Consider the following 6,953-nt stretch of genomic DNA (forward strand, 5'->3'; position numbering starts at 1 on the left):
TCATATTTTCTAAATAAATACTTGAACGAGAAATAAGAAATTGCACCGACATTGACAAAATATTATCAAGAATTCGAAAAGACAATTTCAAATATGAATTGGTGTACCTGCTTTGAGATAAGTATTTTTAATCTAATCGAAGACTAAGAATCATTTGACCAAATTGTTATGATCTGGCTAGTTATGTAAGTTCGATTATCTTTATCGGACCTCGCATATACGAATCTTAGAGCCAATAAGCTTACATCCAATCTATGACAGGGCCAATATAGAATTAACCATTTAACAACAATATAATATCGACTTTCAACATATACAATAACTTAAAATTCATTTTACGAACAGTGTATGTCATTATCTTGTATCATATATTGAAAGTATGAATAATTTATCATTTTGCCTTTCCTTTCTTATATGATTTCAAACAACGACAATCAACCGTTCGATGGAAACTATCTTCCAATACTTAATCATCCAAAGAAATGCCTTTAAATGCTATCTGCATTTATTTTTTATGTGTATGTCTTTTCTATCAATTGTCCTTATAAAGGGAAAACGGTACTATTTATTCTGCCATAGGCGACAATGTTAACATTTTCTAAATTTACCACTTTTTAAGATAAAAACCTGGATAAAACAGTTATATGTTGTGTTAGTACTTTATTACTCTGTTTTAAAAATTAAAGCCAAATAGTATCATGACCAACTTCCAACGGAGCTTGTTTATGTTATCCATGCCCACCGTCATTTTGCACCAAATTTATGAAATTTTGCAAGTCTTTTCGAATAATTCTCTAGAAAATATTTCAATAGGTTTTAATATTTATATTTTATATATTTTGTTATATATACACACTGCAGTTATTCATTGATAAATAAAAAATATATTGTACCCTTACATCCAATCACAGCGCTCCTAATTTGACTTCCTTCACCTGCCTTGGGTACACAAAAGGCCAACCTAATGCTGGGAAAATTAAATACTACCGTTTTCCCTATACTGTGACATAAAGATATAAAGAATTCTTATGACATTATTAATGCAATACTGGGCTATTGTGAAAACCTTGGCTATAATAAATACTTGTATGTCCCCAGTACTTAAAGAAACATAGATCATTTTATGTCCCCACCCCTACATGCTGGTTTACCTCATTCTCTACTTCTTTCAGAAAAGCCTTAATAAACAACCTGTATCCAATCATATCTTATCTTATTTAAAAAGAATGATAAATAGTTCCATTTAAACAGATAAAATGGACAGTTCCATTCAATTTGTATTCATTTTATCAAAAATTTACAAGAAATGCACAAATTCAAGATTTTTCATACTAATCTCCATTCCATGCTTTAGTATATGCCATATTGTGGTTAAAAATATTAGAGCTTGTTATAAAATCTATTATTCTGTCTTGAGATGATGAAAACAAAGATATTAGACACTTTAAACTTTAAATATGCAAACTACTCAGCTGTAAAGTTGCCTTTGTTGCCTGTATTAATCAATGTAAAAAGCTGAATTATGTCCCTTTGGAGTATTAATTTCCAACAAAAGTCCTTTTAAACAGTAGGAAATGATAAATTATTTATGTCTGATATAATAAAAGAAAGAAACTACAAAATGAAGCACTTTTGAAATATTTGCTGCATGCATTATCAAGAATGTGAACAATTCTTTACACAGGAGAGTATAAATTCTATGTAAATTTAGCCTCAAGTGGGCCTCTTTTTTTCTTAGATGAACAATTCTAACACTGAAAATGCTTTCAATGTGACCAAATATTGCCTAATTCCATAAACAGTACAAACTAAACCAGGCACTTTCCCATTTTAATAGATAATGTTTACAGAAATACCCAAGTTATACATTTAGGGAATTACGCAGCAAAAAAGGCAAACATTTCAGTAAAAAATATTTGTCGCGACTTGAATTCTGGTGTTTCCAATTGAAAAAATCATTGCGAAAGGTGAAATCAAATACAAAAGAACTATAATATGGTGCATTTTACACAATATAGTTAATATTGACATCCTAGAATAAAGTTTTATATCATTACCAATCAATTTGACCTATCATGATGACTCAGCACTTTTCTCAACACAGTATTGTTCTCAGTGAAAAATTTCTATTCTTTGTTATAAAAATCAAATGTACTAATCAAAAGCTTCAAAATAGTATAAAAGAATTGAAGTTTGAGTGACTTTTATTTCCCTTGCTATCTTCAGTATAGGGAAAACGGTACTATTTATTCTGCCATAGGCGACAATGTTAACATTTTCTAAATTTACCACTTTTTAAGATAAAAACCTGGATAAAACAGTTATATGTTGTGTTAGTACTTTATTACTCTGTTTTAAAAATTAAAGCCAAATAGTATCATGACCAACTTCCAACGGAGCTTGTTTATGTTATCCATGCCCACCGTCATTTTGCACCAAATTTATGAAATTTTGCAAGTCTTTTCGAATAATTCTCTAGAAAATATTTCAATAGGTTTTAAAATTTATATTGTAAATATACACACTGCAGTTATTCATAGATAAATAAAAAATATATTGTACCCTTACATCCAATCACAGCGCTCCTAATTTGACTTCCTTCACCTGCCTTGGGTACACAAAAGGCCAACCTAATGCTGGGAAAATTAAATACTACCGTTTTCCCTAAAATAAATGGTTTTATTTTAAGTCTTCGGTAATTGATTTTGTGTTGGAGAGATAACGTGTACAGATAGTTTATACACTTGGTAATATAATCACTAATCAAAACGAATTAATCATTATAAACCAGATATACAAAATTTAGATTAATTACTCAAGATGCGCCTTCCGTCCGCGACACTAGAATGAAACCAGTTGAAAGGTAAATCAAAGACTGGTTTGAGGAACGCATTTTTTTTTTAAAGATACAGAAACAAAATACTACAAATTTCTATCAATTTTATATTGTACGATGTAGTTGATATTTTTTAGGGGCATAAACTACGAGATATATAAAACAAATCTAGAGTATGATTTTTTTTGTTCAGTCATTAATGAAAGTGAAATTGTGAAATAATAATTCGCTTTTTCTGGGCCAGTTTTCTTCAATTTTGTCACAATGAGCGAAGAAACCTTGAAGATGAATTATTCACTTGTAATAATTCGACCTCAGTGAATCCGTATTCATGTGAACTCCCATTTAACCCTCTAGCTAGAGATGGAGAACGCATGCAGTTTGCGTGTTGAGTTATTTAAAGGAAAAGAATATCGACATTGAAAATGAAATAAAGGTAAATCATTTAATTGACTGATTATATTGACTATATTTATGTTCATATCGCTTCTTTGAAAGGTCAACTGGATAGTTCATTAGATGGCATCTAAACTGACATACACATGAAATGAAGATACACATGCTCAAGCTCATGCCCTGTACATTGTTTATTTTATACTTTTTAAAATATTGAGAAATGTTTTACATTGTTATAAATGAAATATGAGATTTTGATTTAAACCATTAAACATGAATTTCACAGCTTGTGTCCCTTGAAAGAATCACAACGTTTATAATAAATAGAACCGGAATAGAGGTTTTTTCTGAACAACCGGCACTCAAGGGGCAAAACTTGACAGTGAAAAAAGTGTAATTTTAATGCGTCCGAAGCGCTTTTCTTTATTTACCTTCATCGGGAACGCTCAAAGCCGAAATACTCGAAAGTCAAGGATATATAAGTATCGAAAACGTTGCAGAGCTATAGACCAAAGGGACCCCAAAAAATGTCAAATCCACACAAGACTAACTTTGCTATACCAACTCGTTTAGATATAATGCTGATAAAATCAGAATAGTAAGGTTAAAAATTAAAATTATAATGTGTGTTTCGCAACACCAGTAATGAATTAGATAGACGCGCTAACAGAACAAAAACATGTTTAAAAAAATATTATAACGTTTCATCAAAATTTGTGTTTCTTAATGATCTCCTCCTTTAAATCAATAAGTTTACTTAAGGTGGTATAGGAGTCTAAAATAAAAATGATAGAATTTGTTCATACTTTGCCAAAACGTAGTATCTATGTTCCAAAATGTAATAAAAATGATAGGTCACCGCGCATTTTCTCAAGCTTACAGGTTGTGACAAAATGACACATTCTGTATGGATTATACAGGAAAAAACACCATTTGGTGATTAGACACTAAACACAATGATAGAATTGTAAAATAAATTAGGAAACGATAGCTTTCAGACAATAAAACAAATCGAGTAGAAAGTAATCAATATCAAATTGGCGGAACAAAACCTGTAATATTCAAGAAAGCAAATAACGTAACACCTCTTTGAAAGCACAAATAAATAAGAGGATGTATTATTAGTGCCAATTAGACAACTTTTCATCCAAGTAACAATGTGTAACAAGGATGCGATTATAGGTTAAAGAATGGGCTTCAAAACGTTTGACTCTTGACATCGTGTTCCTAATTTGGAAAGAAATCACTAGAGGTCAACTTTAATCTCAGTTTACACCTTTGTCCCGTAATTCCTGAACGTTGTTTTTCGATTACATCATCGGGACGTAAATTGACCAAGGTTTTAAATCCAGCTATAATTTCGGATATTGCAAGTCACAGACTTTTCAAGCCAGTCCGCATTGGCAAAGATGAAAAAGAGAAAAGATCTTTCCTTAATCTTTCCTTTGCCAACAAAGGTTTCGATGGCGTCAACTTAGGCAATATCCTTCATCATAAATTAGTTCAATCGAAAATACCTCCTTATTTCAAAGACCAGTCTGTACCAATCATTTCTTATACCTATACCAAACCTATTGCAACTAAAATTTTCAATTACAAACACGTTTAGCAGGATCTCGATATTGACGACTTCAAGTCTAAACCTCCTGATTGCACTTGTTCTAGTTCCCAATTCACATATAATCCTGCTGGCCACGTTATTACCGGTGAACTTAACATTGTTAATAACACTTCTCTACGAAATGTGTTATCGAAAGGTCCGAAATATCGTGAGCCTAAATCCACCAATTGGAAATACAACTTTAAATTTTGATGGACTCAGTTGAGGATTATGCCAGGCAATGGGCTAAGCGCGAGAAGGAAGACGTAGACACTCTTTCCGGATGGATTAAGGCAGTGAGGTCGTTGATACAAATCAGAATTAAGAAACTGAATGGGTCTATCAATGCCCATGCTACGTCAATCTTTAAAGACCCAAATGTTGCAAAGCACCTATCCTACCTCCATGACAAATATGTTGTTGTCCCCGCAGATAAAGCCCCAAACAACATCGTTTTTGTGTGTAAAACTCATTACATTAACTGCTTGATAAATGAATTAAGTATTGACAATTCACTTGGAAACTCAACATATACCCCCACGTCACTTACCAAAGAGGAAATCCTGGATAATCATAGGTCTGTTCTGTGTTCCTTTGGAATTTCAACCAAAGATGAAGAACTGGATCTGCCATCACTATTATATTGGATACCTAAATTGCATAAGTGTCCTAACAAACAACGGTATATTGCTGGGTCTTCCAAGTGCTCCACGAAACCTCTTTCGAAATTATTAACATCTATTTTATCAGCATTCAAAGACGGGCTTCAAAGTTATTGTGAAACTGCCTATTCTAGAGGGGGCGTGAATCAGATGTGGATACTTAAAAATTCCAAAGATCTTTTAGAGTACATACAATCTAACTCTCTTTCATCGTGTAACAGTATTAAAAAATTTGACTTTTCTACTCTTTACACTAGTATTCCACATTCCAAACTAAAAGACAAATTGAAATAGTTGGCATTGCTTTGCTTCGTAAAAAAGAATGGCCAACGTAGATACAAGTAATTTGTCTTAGGGAGGGATAAATCCTACTTTGTAAAGGATCACTCTGATTCGAACAAAAAATTATCTGAAACTGATATTATCCAGATGCTTGATTTCTTGATTGACAACATATTTGTTACGTTCGGGGGACGTGTTTTTTTAACAGACTGTCGGCATTCCAATGGGAACAAACTGTGCCCCTCTACTTGCCGACTTGTTTCTTTATTATTATGAGGCTGACTTCATGCAGGAACTTCTTAGGAAGAAAGATAAGAAGTTCGAAATATCCTTTAACTCTACTTTTCGCTACATAGATGATGTTCTTTCACTAAATAATTCCAAATTTGGTGACTATGTGGAACGCATCTATCCAATCGACCTAGAGATAAAGGATACTACAGATACAGTTAAGTCGGCCTCATATCTTGACTTACATCTAGAAATTGACAATGAGGGTCGGTTGAAAACAAAACTTTACGACAAAAGAGATGATTTCAGTTTTCCAATTGTGAACTTTCCATTTCTAAGTAGCAACATTCCAACAGCACCTGCATACGGGGTATATATCTCCCAACTGATACGATATTCCCGTGCTTGCATTTCCTATCATGATTTTCTTGATAAAGGGTTGCTGCTCATAAGGAAGCTATTAAACCAAGAGTTCCAAATGGTGAAGTTGAAATCATCCCTTCGTAAATTTTACGGACGCCATCACGAGTTGGTTGACCGTTATGGAATAACCGTTTCACAAATGATATCGGATATGTTCCTTACGTCGTAACTACAATCCCCTTCCCTTTCATGAATGTGACCTACCGAATTAGACTATTTACCGGATTTGTTATCACATAAGCAACACGACGGGTGCCACATGTGGAGCAGGATCTGCTTACCCTTCCGGAGCACCTGATATCACTCCTAGTTTTTTGGTGGGGTTCGTGTTGTTTATTCTTTAGTTTTCTATGTTGTGTCGTATGTGCTGTTGTTTGTCCTTTTCATTTTTAGCCATGGCGTTGTCAGTTTGTTTTAGATTTATGAGTTTGACTGTCCCTTTGGTATCTTTGGTCCATCTTCTATAACGGTAGACTTTTCTGTGAAGTACTACTAGGAACTGAATGTTTTTCTATTAGATCTT

The sequence above is a fragment of the Mytilus edulis genome, chromosome 2, assembly GCF_963676685.1.
Source record: "Mytilus edulis chromosome 2, xbMytEdul2.2, whole genome shotgun sequence".
NCBI classification, from domain to species: Eukaryota; Metazoa; Mollusca; class Bivalvia; order Mytilida; family Mytilidae; genus Mytilus; species Mytilus edulis.